Consider the following 23009-nt stretch of genomic DNA (forward strand, 5'->3'; position numbering starts at 1 on the left):
CAATTACTCGCAAGGCGAGGATCATACATCAAATGCTGGTACAAAATAAAGAACTCGCCTGAAAACACACTGAATCACCAGCTCTGGGAAAACCTGCGCAGCAGCTCCACTACACTCGCAAAAAAATACTTAGAGGAGTCACTAGCAACGACAGGCCTAAAAGATCTATGGGAAATTTCTCTTCCGAACGCACAATTCAAACGTGTTGTAAATAAGAACATAAAGCGACTCTCCTTTATAGAGGATAAAGCTACCTTTGCTCACAGACGCCACGCATGGATGATACTGAGCACTTATAAATCGCGCGGGTTACATGCTTAGTTCGGACTGGGTTACTGCAGGAAATCAAAAGAAGCATTTTTAAAACATAGGCTCGGAATCTTACCAGCCACACCCCACTTACAACCCTGGCTGAGATAGAACTGCGGGCCTACATGTAGGCTGTGTGGCTCAGGGAAAGAAGACATGGAACATCTGATATGGTCCTGCAAAAAGTTAAAAGAGGAAAGAGTAGCTCTCCTGAAAACCACCTTCAACGAACTTAATATACGCACAAGGAGACAAGCAGTCATTGCATTCTTTGACCCAAGACTTTTACATCTGAATGGACTGTTGGTAAAATTCCTGAAACTAGTCAAGTATAAACAATCCAAAACAGATGACGGTGCTCAGTGAAACAAGGAATCATGAATATCTTTTAAACTTTTATTTTATAACTATTTCTTCTTTTTAAGATTGTTCTTAAATTCAGAAATTGATGAAATTTGTACTTACTAGGAACTTTTGTAATGGTTTTAATTAATCAGAAACAATAAATTTTACTTACTTACATTCTACACGGGGTGGGGGCAAACAGCGGAGACGTGCTTACAAGCCCAGACAATGTAATGCCTGTTATGTGTAAAAGTGATGCGGCGAACCTGAACCCTATCCATGCCTCAAAAGGGCTCCCCGTCTCAAGCAAATCCGCCCTTAACAAGAAGCAGAGGTATCAGGAACCCCAACAAGGTCCGTTAAACCTCAAGAAGAATCAGGTGGTCCCAGAGTCCCAAGCAGGCCCTTTAGACCGCAAGAAGAAACAGGTGGTCCCTGAGCCCCAAACTATGCCTCTAGATCTTTCATTAAAAAATAATGTGACATCTGTGAATGAGCCCTCTACACCCCTGATCTCTAATGGGACAGCGGCTGTGACGGCAGTTGCAGATGGTCTGGTACAGCCCCAACCCCCTAAAGTGAATCGCCTCTCAAGAAAATCTCTTAAGAAGAAGCAGGGGGTACAGGCGTTACACATGGAAACAGTAGCAGATCTTTTAAGCACGCCCATTACACCGCCGTCCCCTACATACACACCCTGAAACCCTCTATAGTTTCAAATAAACTAACAGCCTCTATAGAGGGACTCCACTTAGGCCAACCCCCAAAACCTGCTATAATCAGGCCGGACGTACTTAAGAACTCAGAGTCTGAAAATGCTCAACCCTCAGAACCCCCTTATAACGACGGCAGTGGGTGTCTCAAGGCGTTGACAGGATTGATAAGACAAACTTGATTGACCCTTGTGCGCTGCTTCTGCACAAGGGTCATTCTAAAACGTACAATGGGGATTTGTATACGACTGTCAGACATTCAACCTCCAACAACCCCGACAATTCCATAGCCAATAGGGCCCTAGATTATTTTGACGGTCATTTCCACGTCCCATCACTTATGTCCCCTATCATCCCACCTGGAGTGTACGACCCAACCAGCCCCGTGTCCAGTATAAACCCCGCATCACCATTGGCAATATACCATGATAATAGTACGGTTTGGGGCAACTGGTCAAATCAGGATTTGGAGGCCGTATTCTATAATAGTACGGGCTGGGACGACTGTACAAATCAGGGTTTGGAGGGCGTATTTAGTGAGGACCCTGCCTTGGCTGCCCGGGGTGTTCGCACTGGGACCCTGTGTCTATGATCCCACCGGTCCCACAGTTACAGAATGATGTTGAGACGGACGGAGCGAGAGATGGCCCGGGGGTGTCACAGACAGTTGTAGAACCAAACACTGTATTCATCCCTAATCCGCCGCAATATGATTCTGTAAACCCAAAAGAGGTACTAGGGGCCCATGTTAAAGACATACAGCTGGCGGTCAGAAAGCTAAAGCGCCAGGCGAACACCGCCACCTTAAAACTAGGGGCGTGCGATAGCGGCGATGGGGACGGGCTGGAGGCGTAGCGAAAGATACTACAAATGGTTGACCAGTGTAAAAGGGTGATCCTCCAAACATGTCAAACAGCAATGGCCGACATATGGAGTATCCCCTCGTGACTAGGCCTACGCCGGCCCCTAAAGAACCATCATGCCCCTGGTCTTAATAAAAGTAAGGGCAAATCTAAATATAACAGTAAGGTCCACACGGTGCTGACAAAATCTCTGCGCTTCTTACGCTTGCTCAAGCGTAAAAAGTACATGGAACCCCTCAAACAAAGGCATACAGTTTCACAAACAACACCTGAATCACATACAACGGTACCATGCACCCTACATTACACAAGTTCAGAAGAGGACCGTCCTAGGGTGGTACAAGTGAAGGGATCAAGGGGTAGAGCAACAACACACCAAGACCATGAACACACAGAAGGTCCGAGGGTTGGGTCTGTAGCAGATGCCTCTATGAGCACGTGGCACACAAACCATACTGCTCAGATAGGATGGGGTAGGCTACCTAGAAAAGTTTGTTCCCGTAAAAAACAAAAGTGGTGTAATAGCGCTAAGCAGCGCAGGCTTTTAATAAGTAAACTAAAGAAAGCCAAAATATGCGCTACACGGCGGCTTAAAAGGACCCCAGAGCCAGGGCTACATCCAAATACCCAAAATGATACAGCAGCAAACTCCCCCACAAGTCAGCTTCCTCAAGATAAGGGATTCAGAGACAGTGTTTTTAGAGAGCATTAGAAGCTAGAGCCAGGCTGTAGAGAGGTTTAACGCTACAGAACACTATGAGGAGTTTAGGTTTATTAACCTTCACCAGATAACATCCTCCATTCATGGGGTTTTAGCCATACATCAGGCTGTGAACACTCATAGAAAGGTTGTTACGCGATGTGGGTCCTAATGATTTTTTCCAGCTACGCTTCCAGGGGCAGGGTATTGACAGTCCTTTGTTCACCAAACGAAAGTCCCTTGATGTGTTTGATGCTGTGGAATTTCTAGAAAACCTCTCGAGGCTTTTGTAGAGTAAGACTGAACTAGTCTTGAAAATACTTTATTTGATAAAAAAAATATAATCATATAAGCAGAACGTACACACCACATATGTACAAAAAAAAAAAAAAAATGATTAAAATGGCCAAGAATTAAATGAAAGTTCAAATTTTTAAAAAATATTTGGCGGCAGAATGTTAATGATGTGACAAAGAAATAACTGTTACTGTCAGAGAGTAAGATGGGAGCCCGGGGTTATAAGGAAACCCAGAGAATGTAAACATTTAATTAAAACAGTCATCAAGTAGCAGTGTCGATAAAAATCATCGGGGTCGCATACCCTGATATTGCAGGTGTTGAGAGCACAGGAGAGACCAGAATGAAGTCTTGTAGGTCTACAGTTTTTGTTTTAGACACCTGTGACTCTCTTTAGAATTGTTACCGGCCTGCAATTTGCTGATTAAATTTACGATATACGTGATAAATAAAAATAGTAAAACTTATGTTTAAAACTGTATTCTCTGGGTTCAAGGCCGCAATAATTGCCTGCCTGCAGGTCCGAGCTCCCAGTCTATTCCCTTCTGGCCTCAATTTTAGTCTACGCTGAGTCAGGAGAGCGGGGCAGTGGCATGTAACATGCTCCATAGATTCCACCGAGGCCCCACAACCCCTGCACTGTTGATTATTTGACAAGCAACGCCAGATAGGTAAATGTTTCAGCAAGTGCCATTCCCCCAGTCTAAGTGCCATAAATCACAATTTTAAATACAAAGAGTATGTGCAGGGCAGATATGAGGACGGTGATGCCAACTGATAAGAGTTAATGACTGCCCATGCATGCTTGCGTTTGGCAAAGGAGGCTTTGTCGATGGTGTGGGTCAGAATGCAAATACGCTTCTTAATGCTCGTTTTAAAAGCTGTTTGACTGGGGTTTAGGTTCCAGAGATCACCTGCTGAAAGTTGCTAAAGACATTCATTAAAGAATTTTTTATAGGACCCACTTGGATTATTGGTGCCAATATCAAACCACAGCAAAGACTCAAGAGAACCGGCTTCAGCCCGCCTTCGCTTATGACACAGATTTAAATAGGCACCTGCGCTGGAAATTTCATAATTTTGGAGGCCCAGTTCTAATCTAATCTGTGCAGCGGAGGCAGATTTCGGCATGTGAAAAACACTTTTATAGATCTTAGTCACGTGTTGATTTAATGTTGTGCTGATTTTACCCCTGAAAATTTCAAGACCATATGACAACGTGGGGCCGACTTTAGCTTTCATAACTTCCATCATTGTAGCCAAACTCGGACCCATCAGTTTATTTGAGAGTTTTGAAAAGTTCAATCGGAGAGCTGTGGCTTTCAATGAAATGTCACTACGATGCTTGGCGAAGGTGCCCCTAGAATCAAAGTTAACCCCCAAGTATTTATAGGTTTTTCCTACGACAAGACTGGAATTGTTGTATGACCAGCCACCACCTCCATAACGTTTTCTACCGAATATAACCACTTGGGTTTTCTTTAAGTTAACCTCTAGGTTATTCTTAACGGTATAACTATGTAGTTTGTTAAACAATCGTTGCAGCCCTACTCGGGTAAGGCTAAAGAGGACAAGATCATCAGCATACAGAAGGTTACTTAACTGCACCCCGCCGATCTTGGGGGGATGACTATTTGTCTCGTCCAGGTCAGCTGAGAGGTCGGCAATAAACAGGTTGAAAAGCAATGGGGCTAGCACACACCCCTGTTTCACTCCTCGTGTTGTTAGAATTTTTCGAGACAGATGTGTGCCAGCGCCAAGCTTAACTTGAATCCAGGTGCTGGAATATAGTTGAACAATGGCCTCCAGTAGTTTGACCGGGATTCCCCATTTCATTAACTTTGCCCAAAGTGCCTCCCTAGGGACCCGGTCAAAGGCAGCTTTAAAATCAACAAAACAACAGAAGACCAGCTTTGATGAAATAAGCGATTTGTCGATAAGTACTGATAATGCCAATAAGTTAGACGAAGTACCTGAATTTACAGTAAAGCCCGTTTGGTTTTTTGGAATCAAGCCTTTTTAGTTCGCCCAGGCACTCAATTCTTCAAGTAAAATGCTAGCGAAGAACTTTGCCTCATTGTCCAGTAAGGCTATCAACCTATAGTTGTTAGGGGACGAATGGGCGCCAGATTTATATATTGGGTGAGTTACTGCCCCTCGCCATGAGTCTGGTATAGTTGAACAGCTCAGCACGGATCTAAAGAGGGTTGCTAATTGTTGTGCCCAATAGGGAACATTTGCTTTGAACAGGGCCTGTGGCAGGCCATTTGGGCCTGGTGCTCCATCCGCTCTCGCTTTTGATAATATTTTGACCAGCCTTGCTTGAGTAACGGAAATCAACTCACATTGGGGCTGCGTCAGCTCTTGGGTATTATCCTGGTTCTCAAAAGACCAAGACTGAACTAGTCGCCTATGGCACATTCAGAGTCATAGCCCTCATTGTACGGGGTCGTGAGGGGGGTGTTTCCTGGCCTTTAAAGAGCATGCTATGCAGTCAGATAATTGGTAAGAAACAACGTTAGCTGCTCAACTTTAACAACGGCGCATCCAACACCTGTCTGGCGGCCAGCATCGTGGGGTTGTTGATGGGGCGCAACACCACCGACGCTGCCATCATGTCTAGAGCGGCTGAAGCCCATGAGGCTCTTGAAATACCTCCAGACCGCATGGTCGGCTTTGGCGACATAGGTCTTTTTGAGAACTATTTTGCCATTACGGTGAAAGTTCTTTATCACAACGGTTCTTGGAAGTACTTTACAACCGGGGAACGTGTGAAAAACAAGACCGTATATGGTCTTCACCATGAAAATCACTTTTACGGTATCTTGAACCTTAAAAGTTTTCTGGGAGTCAAGTATGTGTGCACACATTGCGACCATATATACAACACTAAGGCACATCATCAGTGTGAAATGCACTGCAAGATGTGCCAAAGGGACGGGTGCGTCGTAGACGTCTCCCTGAAGGTGAGGTGCCGCAATTGTCTGATGTTTTGTCGCTCGCAAGAATGCTTGAGCATACACCACAAATCCGTTAAATGCACCCCTAAAATGGATTGCCGAGAGTGCGGCAGGTATGTGGCGACAGACCACAAATGCAAAGGCATGAAATGCCCAAGGTGCCAGGCTCCATGTATGGCAGGAATTGTACACCATTGTTACATGGTTAAAGGCAGACCCCAGACCAAAACCGAAGATTACATAGTGTTTGATATAGAGTGCACACAAGAGACGGGGGTACACCAACCTAACTATATTTACGCCCACCATATAACCGTCTAAAGTTTTAAGTTCTCTGATCAGATTCTGACTGAGGGACGGACACGCGATCCTAATGAGCGATGACCCAGGGATACGATAAATTGAATGATCACCCCTGGATGCAATAAGGAAAGGGGAGATATTGGTTTTAAACCCAGGGGGACTATATGCTGTTCCAGACAAAAAAGAGACCGAGACTGAATCCGGCCATTAATACGACCGTTGAAAGAATACGAGGAATAAAGAATAATTTGTCTGTGCTCCACTTGGCAAGTATCAAGTCTTTACTGCAAGATTTCAGCTTCCCTTGAAGTACTCCAGATGCACTCCCTATGAGAGGGGACATTCTCACCGCAGTACTGTAGCACTGATGAAAGTGGCATCATATTTGAATGTATACATTAAGGAGAAAATACCTTGTGTCCTGAAGAAGGTGGTCTTATGTGGAGTTTTGCCACCGAAACGCGTCGACGCCTGTGTTTTTGTGCTAGTTAAATTTGGTTTAGTTAGTGATAGACAGGGATTAGAGACTTGTGTCTGACACTGTTTTCTATACATCCAAATTAACATATGTATGACACATTGTCTGTCCATTAGTGTTCTCCTTTCTGGATATGTAACTGATGTAATTGGAAAAATATTGTGCGGTTTTAATTATTTTAACTGTGGATGATTTATGTTTTTTATGAATTTGCATTGATTATTAAAATACAGATATATTTGCTATAAATTGGTCTCATGATGAGTGCTTTAAACATATTTAGTGTGAGATGGGGTTGAATAAATGTGGATGTGATTATGTGGGATGATAGAAATAATAACTTCTGATTAGTATCCAATAGGTACACATATTTTTATACTTGTATTCCTGGGTGCTCCAGCCTTTTGGATCTGAGAGCCCCCTCTCCTTGTTTTCAATGTTCTGTGATGCAGCCAGACCATATACTTTTAAGTGCATTATAACCTTGCGGTTATTGCTAACTTTGGAATGGCTGCATGGAAACATGTCGTGTTTGGTGTCAAACCCTTTGGAATCCTACTCCCCCGCCAGTCCTGGCGACAGGGGTAGAATTCCGCCCTTCTAGAGGGAGAGACATGTACACACTGACCTAACTGGCAATAGTTTAAAAGAGCCCTAGCATCACAAAATGGACGCTGCAGCCACAGACACGGGTCTGACCTCCTGCTGCTGGACGAAACTCCAGCAGGGGAGGCCTGGACAATAGGTTTCCTGTCACAGGGAGGTGTAACCACCTCCCCAGACAGGCTTTAGTGTATTGGGGCTGGGTGGGTGCATTCAGAGAATGCTTTTCAGCGAGTGCTGGCGGCACACTTGGTATCCCTGTGCATACCCCAGTTCAAACCGGTTGCAGGGGCACTCAGCCCCTGCTCTGGCGTGAAACTGGACAAAGGGAAAGGGGTGTAACCACCCTTCTCCCCAGACCCTCCCGTAGGTGGGTCCCCAGAGTATGTCCAACCCCCTATCTTAGTATAAGTATAGGACCCCAGTCCTTAGGACTTCAGATTACACCTGGACGAAACTCTGCAACATATATCCGGGAACTTTGACATTCTACTTGTCTAGAAGACAGATGAATCTCCCTTGGGGGTCAAGGAGTGACTCCCCTGTTCAAACAGGCACCCAGAAGCATCTTGCCGGTCTGCATTTCCGAGGCTCTCGCTGGACCCCAAAGTATTTGCGACACAGGACACAAACTTCTAGAATTCTCAGAGGCCGACAAGAGATCCCAGCAAAGCTGAGACCCGCAGCCCTCACGAGTGACGTGGAACCAGAACTCCTGGACACCATGCACATTTGCAAGTGCATTGACTTCCTGAGCTTTCCCGATGTTGTGCGTTGGGCTACTTGTAGTCCAAGCCCCGAGCACCATCTGCACCAAAGATTGTGGGCCTACACTCCACGAGAGTTCCATGAGCCCGCTTCTAGCATTTCTGCTTGAGGCCCCTTCGCGATCCCTGGTCCGTCAACTGGTGGGTCCCCACGAAGCTAACTCTTCTTTCCTTTGGGCTTCCCTGGTTGCTCTAGACGTGTCCTGACTACCTAGCAAGAGGTGAGTCCCTCAGACCTTGCTGGTCTGCACCGAAGCCAATCTTTGCTTTCTGCATGGGTTGCTGTTGCCAAGGCTTGTTTGGTTCCATCCGGGATCCGACACTGCAGCACTCTGCATCCTTTTTGGGACAGCTCGAATCCAGCACCTGGTCATCATCGACACCTCCTGGTCCTCGTGGCTGAAGAGTCAAGCTTCACCTTCTTCACCTGAAATCACCTGACATCGGTGGGCATCTTCTCATTGCCTTCCTGGTCACTGGCAAGTGACCCAGACTCTGTCCCCTCTGCTTTCAGGTTCTTCATATCTCCAATACACTCTTGGATCCACCCGGACACTTTCCACTTGGACGCCAGCAGCACCTTGCAGCAGCTCTCCATTGAAATCGACGACGAAACCCGACATGAAAAGACACTTTTGCACCATGCTTCCCTGGGTGAGGTAACTCGAGTACTCCTGTGCGCCCGTGGGTGTTGACTCTGGAACCTCCTAGTTTTAAAGGGGTTTGCTCCAAGTCGTCTTCTAAGTGTCCTTTATCTTTAAAATTCCAACCGCGACTTTCCCCATAGAAGTTAATGGTGATTTGCGGCTGTGTTCCCCGTCGGTCCCCTTGTGACTACATTGGGTGGTTCCTGGTGGCCCCAGCGGTTCTAAAGGCTCTAGGCCTTGTATCTAGGTCAATCATGGTTCTTATACCACTTACTTAATATATGGTTTGGTACGCCCATAGGGCTCAATGCATATTGTGCTAATTTACTGTGTGCTAAATAAGTTTACTGTATGTACTTTTGCCTCTAGCCTCATAAAGAGACTAGAGGGATGTGTTTAATAAATACATATATTTTATATATATACCTGGTGTGGTTCTCCTTTCATTTGGTCATTCATGAGATTATAGACTGGTAAAACAAGCTGCTTTACACTCCTTCAAGACTTAGCCTGAAGGCTGCTCTCCATAGCTACCACTAGGATAGCTTTCTATATAGGTTGTCTTTAAACCTACCATCAATAAGGGTCGATTGGACTGGTGCAAGGTGCCCACTAGAATAGTGAACAGCATATGCCAGGCCAACTTCTCACACAGGCCAGCCCCAGATCATGAAGCAAGGGTCAGTCCTATCTCTCCAGAGACTTCTTCCAGGCAGAGGTTCTTCTTGACCACGAAAGAGGTCAGAGCCTTTATCGACTCGATCTATCCATTTCGCCATTCAAAACTACACCAAATTCTATAGGCTTCGGTTCTCTTAGTTATACCCCTTCATGTCTTTGAAGTTCTTTGTGCTCAGGGGTCCCTGACCACTGCCTAAATCAGTTCTGGTTGCCTCCCTCCCAGTGTCACCTTTCTCCCTTTGATACTGGGGGTCTGGATCCTTAATCGCTCAGCAGGAGACGGGTCAATTGTTTTATAGCAGCAACCCAGGCCTCTTCACCTCCCGGGGCTTCTCCTCCGCCTACACTCCGGAGGCAGGTCAGACTGGTGCCATCTCAACCCCTCCCTGGGTCAAGACCTCCCCCAGCTCCTCTCACCTCTCAGATCCAGACAGTCAACCCACATGCAGCAGAGACACACAGAGATGTTTAAGCCACAAAACTCAGCCACTTTCTAAAAGAGTGGCTTCTGAACACACAGTGACAAAACCACTTTCATAGAAAGATGTGTTAGGACACTGTGAGTTCATACATACTAAACTGCACCTCTCCATTTCAAACTTATGGGAAACTAGGCTAACAAACACAATACCCAGCCTCCCTCATTCTGTCCTATGGGCAGGATGGCCTTTCACCAGTGAAAACGAAATGGAGTGTTTTTCACTGTCAGGACATAGCACACACCTCAGTACCTGTCCTGCCTTTCACCTATACTGCACCCTGCCCAGGGGTTAACCGGGACCTACCGTAGTGGTGTCTGTGCACGCAAAAGGGAAAGTAAGGTCTGACAAGTGGTTGCAACATGCTAACTTAGCAAAATGTGCGCAGGCCCTACACTGCAGGCCTGAGTTCCCTTCTCTGCGTGCCTTTGCGTTACTAGCCCTGGCACACACAGTGCACATCACTAGGGACTTTACTAGTAAGGCAAACATACCAATCATGGCCAACCAATTACCATTACACTTTAAACAGGGAACACTTGTACTTTGACACTGATCAGCAGTGGCAAAGTACCCAAAGCATCTAAATTGGCAACTCTATGTCAGGAAAACGATCTAGGGGGAAAACAAAAAGTTTAGGAAACTTTAGCCAAAAAGGCCAAGTCCTACACCAGCCATATTATAACAAACTTCCACCTTGAAACACCCCAGCAGGAAGGGCTTTCTGTGTCATTGGTACACTACAAGAAGTCAGACCAGGTGCACACGCTCCTTCTCCAGACATGCCCTACCAGGCATGGCTTTCTTTAGTGTTATATTTCTGAAAGCATCACACTCGGAATCAGAAAGACAAGTCTGTTGTCACCACACAGCTGAACTATTAACACACCAGAATTGTGTCTGCCACATTCAAATATTTACACAAAACATCTAGCTGCTCAGCTCAAATCTGGCTGTGATTCAGCTGATGCAGAAAATTGTGCTTGCTATCACACCCACAGGCAATTTAGCAGATTTGAATAACTGCAAATGACAGCCTGTGTCGTTAAAACTGAGCTGAACAGACCTCGGGATTGCTTTATAGCTATCGCCTAGACAGAGCATGCGCGGTCTCTTCGAGACATGTTTAGAGTCTGCGGGCTTACAGCTGCCTTTTGCTTCCGTCTTGTTAATTGGAGTATCTGTTGTAAGTGTTTGCTTGTATGTGCTCATTCTCTGGTAGAAAGCGCTCCTTTTCTGTTGTTTCCTCCCACAGAGAATGGCCAAATGACTTGTCTGCTTACACTTTTTTGCCTGCAGGTTGGTTTGTGAACACTATATTTTCATAGTTTGTGTGTCGCCTTTTAAAAGCTATTACTTTGGTTTCTGTCTGGCAGCAAATGCCGCCTTTCTTGCAATATCATCGATTTACTTTAGTTTGTTGCTAGATAATACCTGCACCGTGTAGGTTTTTCAAAATGTAAAAGCCTTTTCCATTACAATTAAATTACTTTGGTTTATTCAGTTAGCTATTGTGTGCAGTGTTTTGTAAGGTTTTATAGATTCTGCATTATTTTCTGTGTGTTGCGGTTTGTAAGCTTTTAAACCTTCTGCCTGCAAGGCAGCGTGTGTAGGCTTTTTAAAGCTTATACATGTTTTTTGCATTCTAATTGAGTTATTTTCCTGCAAGTGCTTGTAGAAGCCTTGCAGTCACCTTTCTTTGTGTGTCTGCTTTTTAAAGCTATTTCTTTGGTGTCCGTCTGGCAGCGTGTGCTGCTTTTCTTCTCTTTCCTTGCAGTTTGTTTTGTATTTGTAAAGTTAGAGCTTCTCAACTACTTGTATTTATAGCAATATTTTTCCTGCTAGTACTTTAGTTAATTTTAGTGAGGGAGCTACCTTAATGAATACATAAATGCTCTCTCTTAAACAGCTGTATTAAGTATTTTATTGTTATTTTGCGATATTTCGTTGTGCTGCAGAATAGCCAATTAGACTAAATATTCCGAAATAAAAAAGCACAAGGGAAAGAGCTGCAATTTTTTCGGGTTCTCTTTTAGACATTTGTGGTTGCTCAGAAACCAGTCTCTCTCAGTGGTTTTCAGGAACTGGGCAAGGTTTCAATCCATTAGTGCCAGATCAACAGCCAAGTCCAGTAATAAGTAACCGGCAGATAACCAGTCACGCTTTGCAAAGACCCACACAGGAACACATGACCCCGTGTTTTAGTAACTCTAGCCATGCGCAATATCTCATGGTCTGTGTCTACTTCATTCTCTTGACCAGAAAAACATGTCCTTAACCAGGCACTGCGCTCCCTCTCACAGTTCCTTTCCTTGTTCAAAATTCAAACTGAGCAGTTACATGAAATATAGCTGCTATTTAGTGGACACAGCTGCTGTTTTATGTATTTATGGGTGTCTTATGGTACCCAAGTCATCATTTAGAAGACTGACCAGGACTTTTTGTTGATTATTTAGTTTTTTTGTTTCTTGCATTCCATATTTTGCAATGATTTCAGAGCCCCAGGAGGAATTACATTTTGCCTATGGGGCGCTCATTTCCCCATATGATAAAGTATTTTTGGTGTTCCCTTTTTGCCAATTCTGGTTGCTCCAGAAACTAATCGCCTGCAATGGCTTTACACATCTGGGCAAAGGTTTCAACACATTAGTGCCAGATTAACAGCCAAGAACTGTAATAAGTAACCAGCAGATGACCAGTCAAGCTCTGCAAAAGGCCACACAGGGACACACAAGCCTGCGTTTTGGTAACACTAATGGTGCTCACCATCTCATGGCCTGTCTCTCCTTCATTCCCTTGGCCAGATAAACATGTCTTTAACCAGACACTTCACTCCCTCTCATAGCCCCTTACATAGGTCAAAACAGAACTTGAGCAGAGTTCAGAAACAGAGCTGTTGTTTAGTTGAAGCAGCTGCCATTATTTGTATTTATGGGTGTCTAATGGTGCCTAAGTGGTTAATTGGAAGGCTGATCTTAACTTTCTATTGGTTTTTTTCATTCCATATTATGCTATGATTTTATCAGGAAAAATGTTATTTTGTCTTTCGGGTGCTCCCTCTCACCTTGTAATAAATTATTTTTGGTGTTTTCTTTGTCTGTTTGTGGTTGGTCCAGAAACCAGTCTCTTTCTGTGGCTTTCACTAACTGGGTAAGATTCACACTATTAGTTCCAGATTAACAGCAAAGTACATTAATAATCAACAGGCAGATGACCAGTCAAGCTTTGCGAATGGCCACATGGGAAAGCAAGACCTCGCGTTTTAGTAACTCTAGCCATGCTTACCATCTAATGTTCTATTTGTAGATCAGTGTAGATTTTTAAAGAAAATTAATGGTTAGAAAAAAAAATGCTAAGGAAAAATGTATTGACTCAGAATTATGAGACAAAGCTACAACTACAAGGGGTATACGCACTTCATTTTCTATTCTATTTCTACACCTACAGCAATAAAGAATTACCTATGCCTTACATTTCCATGCACATCAATATACCTACATATTATGCAATCACAATCAGTTGTCACTTTACTCTATGCCAGTAAACTCTATGCCAGTATACTCTGCTGCAGTCTATCAGATTTTCATTCAAAAATTACACAATCACTCATGCCTTAAAATAACATGAAAGCCATATCCTAGCAGTTTATGCAACATAGCTAACAAAAACTCTCGTAGAAGCTAGGCCTATTGGGTTTGCCAGTGCTTGTTTTCTCTGTGGGGAGTGAGCGGGAGAGTAAAGAATCTGCCTTACCGAAAAGGAGAAAAACAGACCTTGCAATCACAAATGCTGCATAGCTGCCGAGGTTTCAAATCGCAGCAGTTTTTCTTGCTTTCATGTACGCGTTTAGACTTGCATGTTCTTCCCGCTCCTGCCTTTTAGTTTAAGTTTCACTTTTACCAAAGCCCGCCTCGCCCTCCTTGTCACTCTCCGGGTCCCTGGCATCCGGAGGAGCTGCAGCCGCTCGTAGGCCTCCGCCCTGCGGGGACTGTGGACGTCGGAGGTCGTCTTCTTTAGTCGGTGACAGGGCCCACAGGTGAGTGTCCCTCGTTTGTAACCTCGACTCTGTATGTGGCTTGTGTCTCATAGTGTACGTCGCCTCTGTTTATCTGTGTTTCTTCCTCGCCACTGATGTGTCCGAGCAGCGCTTGTAGTTCCCCCGTCAGGGGCTTCGGCAGTTAGTGCTCTGAGGCCGGAGCCTCCTCTTTCATTTAGTGTTGGAAGTAAATGTCCAACTGATGGGACGGGCTTTCCGTACATGGCCCGGTTGGTTTTCTGCGGGGAGATAGAGGGGTTAAGCGTGGCTTGCGTTTGCGCTGGGGCTGTCGGGTGCGACAGTCCTGCGGCTTCTTGGCGCCTCCCCATGACCACGAATTCCCACACTGCCACTCTCCAGCAGCGCCCCTCACCTCTCCTTAGTCCCTCTCTGACCAACATTTCATGTTTTTAAAGTGTTACTTATAGTTCACTCACACTCAGTTCTGTGATCTGCACGGTACATGATCTCCGCAGCAGGCACATTATCCCTTGGCGCTACTTTATGAGCAGTCAGAACTGCCACTACACACAATTCCGATCTCTCACCAGCAGTGATATTAATCACCAGAGTTTTGACATTTTTAAATAACATCGCCGCCACCAACGTCAGCACCAGGTGCAGCTGCACCAGTCGCACGTCCCTAAAGCAGACCCTGGGTTTAAACACACACTGTAGACTCAGCGCACAGCGACTCTCGCAGCATCTGGCACTGAAACCCCCTGCTGTTTCCATGCAAAGGGGTATCACTAGTGGTCGGTTCTAGCAGAGGTGGGCTCAGCTCGAGGGCCTCTTGGAACCTCGAGCCCATAAGGAGCTGCTGTCTCCCTCCCCCTATCTGGGATGTGGAGTTACAGCCCCTGCAGTCTCAGAAACTCGGGAACCCGGTTCCAATCTCAGCTTTGGCTCAAACTCTTGTTTTTTCTGGGCAAATTCCCTAATGTCCCGATGCCTTGAACAATGCATGTGACCTTGTGTAATGTAACTGGTGCTCATGTAAAGCGCGTCAGTCCCTTTCGGTCAAAGTCACACAATATTGTACAAACTGCAGAAGAATGCACAAAAGGGGTAAAAACAAAGCCTTAACATATGGAACGGTGAATAGATACTGGTTGACTGGCTGATTTGTACACAGTGAAACAAGGAAAAATCACAGCTTCTCTGCTTAAATTGTATGACCTTAGGCAGATATTTTGTGTCTGAAACTCCTCTTTTTCCTTCATTAGGTCGAACCTGTAGCGGCAGCTGGCAGGACAGCCTGCCTGTTGCGTCCTCCCTGTCCACCCTCCTCCCGTCCCCGCCCCCACGTCCTGTCACAGCCCCACGTCCTGTCCCAGCCCCCCTCCTCCCGTCCCAGCCCCCCTCCTCCCGTCCCAGCCCCCCCTCCTCCCGTCCCCGCCCCCACGTCCTGTCCCAGCCCCACGTCCTGTCCCAGCCCCCCCCCCCCCCCCTCCTCCCGTCCCAGCAGCTTGAGCTACATGCCATTCCTGCCCCTTCGCTCTCCGCTCGACAGGATCCTGCTGGTTTGTCTGGGACTTTCCTTCTTTGACCCCGAGACCCCAGGGAGTTTCATCTTGGCCGGCTCGCCGCTGCTCCCGTGTTTGTAGCTCTGGGACCCTCGGTGCTGAGTTAAAAGTTATATCATTTGTTAATCTGCTGTGCCCCCCCCCCCCTCAATCGGCGTCTTGACAGCTGCAGACAGCCCCCCCCCCGTGTGTGTCAGCCCGGCTGAGACGGCTTCCCGGACACACAGCGACGCACCCGAGTACTTTCCATGTCTTTTAGTTGCTAACGAGGCTTTGTTGTTCTTACACCCCTTCTCAGAGCCCCCGTGTCTTCACTCTCCCGATTGCTGGAAGAATAAGCCCACCGCCCGCCCCCCTCCCCCCCCGAAATTTTACTCCAGTTGCGCCTCTGGCTGCAGATGTAAAGGGATGTTTTCGCAGCTACGTTTTAAGCGACAAATAGTTCTGCAAAGCATAATGTCTTGAAAAGGTGTTTATAGTTTGAGCTACTTTGTAACTTAGGTTTGCTTTGTTGCTGTAACCTGCCTGTGGCTTTAGGCCCAGCTGCACTTCTCCAGTCGAGCTGTAGGTGGCGCATCTACTCATGTGATGCGAGTGTGTTGCTGTGTCTCATGCTCTGTACTGTCGGGTGTCTGGGGGCAGTTCTGAAGGACATAAACGGTTACATAATGCAAACGTGAACAATATTAGACAGCGTATATCTCATGCCTGTGCATGTACAAGGGATGCGCGGCATATATCTCATGCCTGTGCATGTACACGGGAAGTGCAGCGTATATCTCATGCCTGTGCATGTACAAGGGAAGCGCGGCGTATATCTCATGCCTGTGCATGTTCCCGGGAAGTGCGGCGTATATCTCATGCCTGTGCATGTACATGGGAAGCGCGGCGTATATCTCATGCCTGTGCATGTACACAGGAAGTGCAGTGTATATCTCATGCCTGTGCATGTACATGGGAAGGGCGGCATATATCTCATGCCAGTGCATGTACACGGGAAGCACAGCGTATATCTCAAGCCTGTACATGGGAAGCGCGGCATATATCTCATGCCAGTGCATGTACACGGGAAGCACAGCGTATATCTCAAGCCTCTGCATGTACATGGGAAGCGCGGCATATATCTCATGCCAGTGCATGTACACGGGAAGCACAGCGTATATCTCAAGCCTCTGCATGTACACAGGAAGCGCGGCGTATATCTCATGCCTGTGCATGTACACGGTGTACTGCAGCGGGGCATGGTAGGGATTAGGCCTCAGCTGCGCAGAAATAATGATATGACATTTACTTTTGCTATCGTGGCCGGGAGACCCCGAGCGGTCTCCGGCCGTTTAGTTATCCCCTCAGGTCAAGCCCGCCCGAGGGGTGTGGGGATGCGTGTAGATGGCAACACTGTAGTGAAGAGCCCGAGTGGCTCTCTACATCCCTCCTTTCTTTCGGTTCTTGGCCATCAAGTCCTCGTAGTTCACGGAGACATATATACAAAGTCTTTCAGTCTCTGACTTGGCACAGGATTTGACCGGAGACCATACTTCTGGCTCCGGGAACTAGGACCGGTCTGAGCAATGGGCGGGATACTCTCGGATGACTCAGTTGCTGTGCTTTGGCCAGTCGACCTGGCAGCGTCACTAGACCCTTGGCTAGCTTGCCGTGGTGTCTCCGATGGTGGGCTCCCCATGCTGGGAGAAGCAGGTGGGGAGAAACTCGGAAGGGTGTCTTGATGGTCAGATGCTTCTTGGTCCAGCTCCCTCTCGGACACCTTCTTAAAGCTGGACACATTTCTCGTGACAGAGTGCTGTCCCCTTTTGGCAGTAACCATGGTCCCTTGAACGCCTACAACGACCCACGCTTCCGGTTCATAGGGCGTCCGGAACTTCCAACCGGGGTGTCGGTCTTTAATCACCACCGATCTCCTACTCTCAGATGGTGTTCCTGTGCCCTTCGGGCTTCGCTGGCCTTTCGATTGGTTGCTTCTCTCTTTGCTTGTACTGCGTTGTTGTCCCGGTCCATGGGTACCCACGTCGGGTCAGATGGGATCCTGTCTGGAGGTGCCCTTTTGAACAACAGATGAGCCGGCGCGCACTTGGTCGTACTGTGTGAGGTCTGACGATATGCCCCCAGAAACTGATCGAGAGCCGTTTCGGCGTCTTCTCCCTCATCCACAGCGATGTGCAGTGCGCGTTTAAGAGTCCTCATTAGGCGTTCTACTTCCCCGTTTGCTTGGGGCCATAGCGGGGTGATCTTCCGGTGCTGTATTGCTTTGTTTTCCAGGTACTCCTGAAAGTCTCGGCCCTGAAATGTGGGTCCATTGTCGGACTTGACCTCCTCCGGTAGTCCCATTTATTGCAAAAGTTCTGTCGAGGACCCTCTTTACTTGTGGAAAGGCCGTTGACGCAACTATTTCCACTATGGGAAACTTCGAGAAGAAGTCGACGATGACCAGCATGTGACGTCCATCCGGGAAGCTCCCAAAGTCGAGACTGATTTGAGTCCAGGGGGCCGTGCTCGGTTCTTCCGTGATCACTGGCGCCGGTGCCGGATCGCCTCCAGTGATCGTGCAGGCATGGCACTGCCTTACCAATTCATCCAGCATAGAGTCCATTGCCGGGAACCAGACCTTGGCCCGCAGCCTGGCTTTCGTTTTCGCCCTTCCTTGGTGGCCAACATGTGCCAGCGCGAGGATTTTCTTCTGTAAACCGTCCGGGACCACTATGAGGTGACCTCTTAGAACCACTCCTTGCTCACCCACGCTGAGTTCCTTGCATACTTGCCATAGCTGCTGTCGGGCGTGACTGACTTCCGGCCGGAGGACACGGGCCTCATCCATGAAGTGCGTCCACTCGTTGTTCTCGAGTGCCTCCTTTACCCGGAACAGTGTGTGATCCTCCTGGGTGGCCCTGCCGATTTCTTCCAGCGTCATGGCAGACGGGCACGCCCCTTGAGACACCATCTTCACGAAGGCCTCTGTGAGACATGCATCTTCTGACAGGTCTGACGCCCTTGGGGGTTCCGGGTGACGAGACAGGTAGTCGGCCGGATTATGAGCGCCGAGACGGTAGATTACTTTAAAGTTGTATGCTTGCAGTTGCACCGCCCACCGTTCTATCGTCGGGAGCGCCAGCCGAGATGAGCCTGCGAACAGCGGTAGCAGCGGCTTATGGTCGGTCACAACGTGAAACTCCCGGTAACACAGATACAGATGGAAATGCTGGCATGCCCACTTGATGGCCAACGCCTCCCATTCTATTTGTGCGTACCTGGTCTCTGTGTCCGTGAGAGCCTTGCTTGCAAAGGCAACTGGCTTCCAGATCTCCGAACCATGTTCTTGCAGGAGGACCGCCCCTAGGCCGACCGGACTTGCATCGACGACTAGCTCCGTGAGCCGCTGGGGGTGGAAGTAGGCCATTACCGTTTTGTCAAGTATTCCCGCCTGGATGGCGTTGAACACCTTGTTGTCAGCCACCGTCCACTCCCATTTGTGATCCTGACATGTGAGTGTCCGCAGTGGTTCTGATATGGCAGCAAGGTTCGGGATGAACCGCCCACAGTTCGTGGCCATACCGAGAAAACTCCTCACCTCCGTTGGATTCTTCGGAGTGCTGGCGGCATGGATGGCCGCGGCCTTCTTGGGGTCTATGAGCAATCCATCCCAGGTAAAGGTGTACCCAAATAAGTCGATTGTCTCTTGATAGCATGAGCATTTGGACTTGTGCAGGGTCAGGCCACAGTCTGTGAGTCCCTGGAGAATGAATGAATGAATGAATACTTTCTTATATAGCGCATGGCTACCCTAGGGCATCCCAGCGCTGTAAGACCCACAGGATATTAGAGGACATTGTTGAACAAAAATGTCTTTAGTTGCTTCCTGAAAGCGATGTGATTTGCTTCAAGCCTGATGTTATCGGGGAGTTTATTCCAACCTTTCGCCGCTTGGACAGAAAGTAGCCGGCCGCCCATCCGGGCCAACCGAGAGCAGCTTGGAGGTGAAGATGATGGTCCTCCAGGGTGCTGGAAAACACCAAGATGTCATCACTCAGTTTGATTACTCCTTGCAACCCTGGCAGTGCTTCCCTGATAGCGTTTTGAAAGACTTCAGCTGGCGACGACACCCCAAAACTGAGCCGTTTATATCTCCGGAGTCCAACGTGGGTCGAGAAGGTAGTAATATACCTGCTTTCCGGTTCCTGTTCCAGCTGATGGTAGCCAGCGTTGAGATCTAATTTTGAGAACCACTTGGCTCCATTCAAATCAGCCACTATGTCGTCCATCGTGGGCGTGATGTGGCGTTCCCTCTTCACGGCGGTGTTTGGCAGTCTCATATTGACGCAGAGCCGGATGGCTCCAGGTTGCTTGGGCTTAGGTTCCACGACCAGTGGAGAAACCCAGGGGGTCAGGCCAGAAACCTTTTCGATTACATCTAGTTCCTCGAGTTTCTTTAGTTCTTCCTCGATCTGCAGGCGAAGGTTGAATGGCAGTCTCTGGTGTCTGAGGTTTACTGGCCTGAACGAGGGGTCAGTGTGCAGTTTAAACTTCTTGCCTTTGAGCTTTCCTAGTCCTTCAAAAAGAGCCGGAAACTCCTGCAGTATTGCTTCAGCGTGCAAATCATGGACTTGATTCACGAAGAATACGAGTCGTAGATCTTCTGCCGTGTGGCAGCTCAGTAGTGTCCCTTTTCGTCCCTCCGTGATGTAGAACCGGGTGTCCATTGAGTTGTTCCCGCTCATGACCTTTGCTTGCATGACCCCACGGAGAGGAAGTGGGTCAATCCCTCCATATGCGTATATTCGGGCTGTAGAGGGTGTTAAACGAGGTGACAGGCAGTCGTATTGTGTGGAGTCCATCACATTGACAGACGCTCCGATGTCGATGAGGGCTCGCACTTCTGTGCCCTCGATGGCGACTGAGCACATGGAAGGTGGCCGCCGCTGACGGTCCGTTCTGCCAATGTACCAAACTACAAACACCTCGTCATCTTCGTCTTCGTACATGGGCTGTCACCCTTGTGGCTGATTGTCCGCGACCGTTGGCGGATCGTCAAGAGAGATCTGGTGGACGCATTGTGCCATGCCCCGGGACCTTGACGACATTTGCCTGAAACGCCCACTGCGGCATACTCTGGCGTAGTGGTTTAGTCTTCCGCACCGGGAGCATGTTTTCCTTTTGACCCGCAGGTAGCCATCGCGGGGTGGTCCTCTCCGCAATATCCGCACGGTCCCCCTGGTACCGGTTGCGGTCTGGGCAATTGGCGAACCGCCGAGGGGTGTCGATGGATGGCTTCAACTTGTTCCTCTTTGATTGGCGGATGTCGGGATGCAGACGACGCGGCGACCGGCGTGTGCAACGTGGCCTCCATCTCCTGTGCTCGGACAACCGACAGTTCATGGGAGCGAGCTAGGACCAAGATCTCGTCCAGCGAGATTCCAGGTTGCCAGAGGATCAGCTTCCTCAGGAGTTTAGAACTACATCCCAGGATGATTTGGTCTCTTATCTCCTCCCTCTGATCCGTGAATGTGCACGTGCTGGCCAGCCGGCGCAGCTGTGCGTAGAACATGTCGACTGATTCTGAGTCCAACTGCCACGCCCTTCTGAATTTGAACTTCTCAAACTCGGGGTTGAGTTGCGGGTCAAAGTGCCTGTTCAGTGCAATGACCGCCGCGTCGTAGTCGTCGTCATTGCCCGTGTTGGGGAGCGTCTCAAAGAGGTCATATATCTCCGCCCCTCCGTAGTAGATGAGGAGTGAGTGCTTAATGGTGCCATCCGTTTCCCTTGTCCCCTTGAAGTAGTGGTTGAGCCTTCCGACCCACGCTTTCCATCTTGTTGCGGCAGTGGCAGGATCTGAGGCTTCACTAAAGGGAGGTAGAGGCGCAACTGCAGTGTGGCTGTGTCCCGGGAGAGGCATATTGGCACCCCCACGTGGCTGAATAGCTCCATCTCTTGAGCAGCAGTGCCAGCTGCCTGCGGGGTGGTCATAGTGGCTGTGCGCTGGGGCCCTGGCGCGAGACAGGGGCCTGGACTTCAACTTTGGTGGCTGAGTGCGCCAGTTGGCGCGTGGCCATGTGCCACTGGCCGGCTGGTGGCAACACAAGCATGCGTGGGAGGTGACGTGCCCTCTGGAACAGTTCCGTGGTGGACTGGAGGTGAGGGTGTAGCCAGTGTCTTTGTGCCCTGATATCCACTATTACTCTTTTCCTTTATTTTTCTATGGTAAAACTCTTAGAGGTGGATCCTCCCCTCCACTCTGCTGTTGTTCCCCCTCCTTTTTCCTGTCTTGTGCCTGTCCAGATACTCAGGGGCCAAGAGCATGCCACCAGGTGCATTCACTGCACTACTGTTCCATTCTGCAGGCCAGCTGCACAGGGAGGTTGTGCCCCTCAGTTTTTCCCAGTTCTGCAGGCTCAGTCTTTGTGGGGCAGGCAGTTCACTGGGAAGCCCAATGAAAAGGTGGCCTGATCCTAGAGGAGCTGGTGGCTTGAATACAGGGCAGGCAGCAGGAGTGGACACGGCCGCAGACGCGCTCCAGGTGGTCGGGGCAAGAGGCACTTACCCGACGATGCAGGCAGCCTCCGCGAGCACCGCCAGCTGAACGCACTCCCGTTTGGGCAGGGAGACGCGCATGAGCAGGCGCGAGCGGAGAGGTGGTCTCTGCAGCAGAGAACACAGGGCCAGAAGGCGGTAGGCTCCGGTCAGGACGGAGCTGCGCGGGTGGGCTCCGCGAGCTCTCAGCAGGATTCAGACCCAGCAGTTGCGGAGCAGGACCACGCGGGTAGGCACCGCACGCTCCGAGCATGAATCAACCAGGTGAGCGGCACGCGTGGGGTGTGACGGGCCTCATCGCCAATGTAACGCGGCGGGGCCCTGTAGGGATTAGGCCTCAGCTGCGCAGAAATAATGATATGACACAGTTACTTTTGCTATCGTGGCCGGAAGACCCCGAGGGGTGTGGGGATGCGTGTGTTATGGCAACTGTTGGACAGGCCACATGAAGGGCTTGCTCCCTCCCCGCATGACAGGGCCCGAGCCCCGGCCCTCCAGGTGTTACCCACAGAAGCAACCCGCACCCCGTCTCATACGGGACTCCTGCCCCCGGACATCTCTGTATCATGGGGCCGAACCACTACCGGCTCCCTCGCCCGGCCCGGCCGCCATCTTGGACACTGCACCACGAGGCCGCGTGGCCTCAGCTCGACCCTAACCCTGGGCCTGGCCAGGCCCCGACATCCCGGCACCACCATCCACCCAGGAGGTGAACGGACCACTTGGCAGGTCAATGGGAGAAAGAAGTGTCGATGGCTCTCCCCC

General features: G+C 48.8%; 2 protein-coding genes across 5 annotated transcripts in view; one reads left to right on the forward strand and one right to left on the reverse strand.

The window, feature by feature from the left end:
• LOC146822421 (uncharacterized) overlaps window positions 1-13968 on the reverse strand; it is a 234073-nt gene extending 220105 nt beyond the window's left edge. The window contains exon 1 of the mRNA XM_085613516.1: window positions 13899-13968. The gene's annotated coding sequence lies outside the window, so the exon portion shown is untranslated. The remainder of the gene's footprint in view (window positions 1-13898) is intronic.
• Window positions 13969-14044: 76 nt separating this feature from the next.
• Window positions 14045-23009, forward strand: part of LOC146822422 (NACHT, LRR and PYD domains-containing protein 3-like) — a 785736-nt gene continuing 776771 nt past the window's right edge. For 2 of the 4 annotated variants that reach the window (XM_085613508.1, XM_085613507.1), the window contains exon 1: window positions 14045-14181. The gene's annotated coding sequence lies outside the window, so the exon portion shown is untranslated. The remainder of the gene's footprint in view (window positions 14182-23009) is intronic. The other 2 variants (XM_085613510.1, XM_085613509.1) reach the window with 2 other exon arrangements.

Source organism: Triturus cristatus, chromosome 6 (assembly GCF_964204655.1).
Source record: "Triturus cristatus chromosome 6, aTriCri1.1, whole genome shotgun sequence".
In the NCBI taxonomy this organism is placed as follows: Eukaryota; Metazoa; Chordata; class Amphibia; order Caudata; family Salamandridae; genus Triturus; species Triturus cristatus.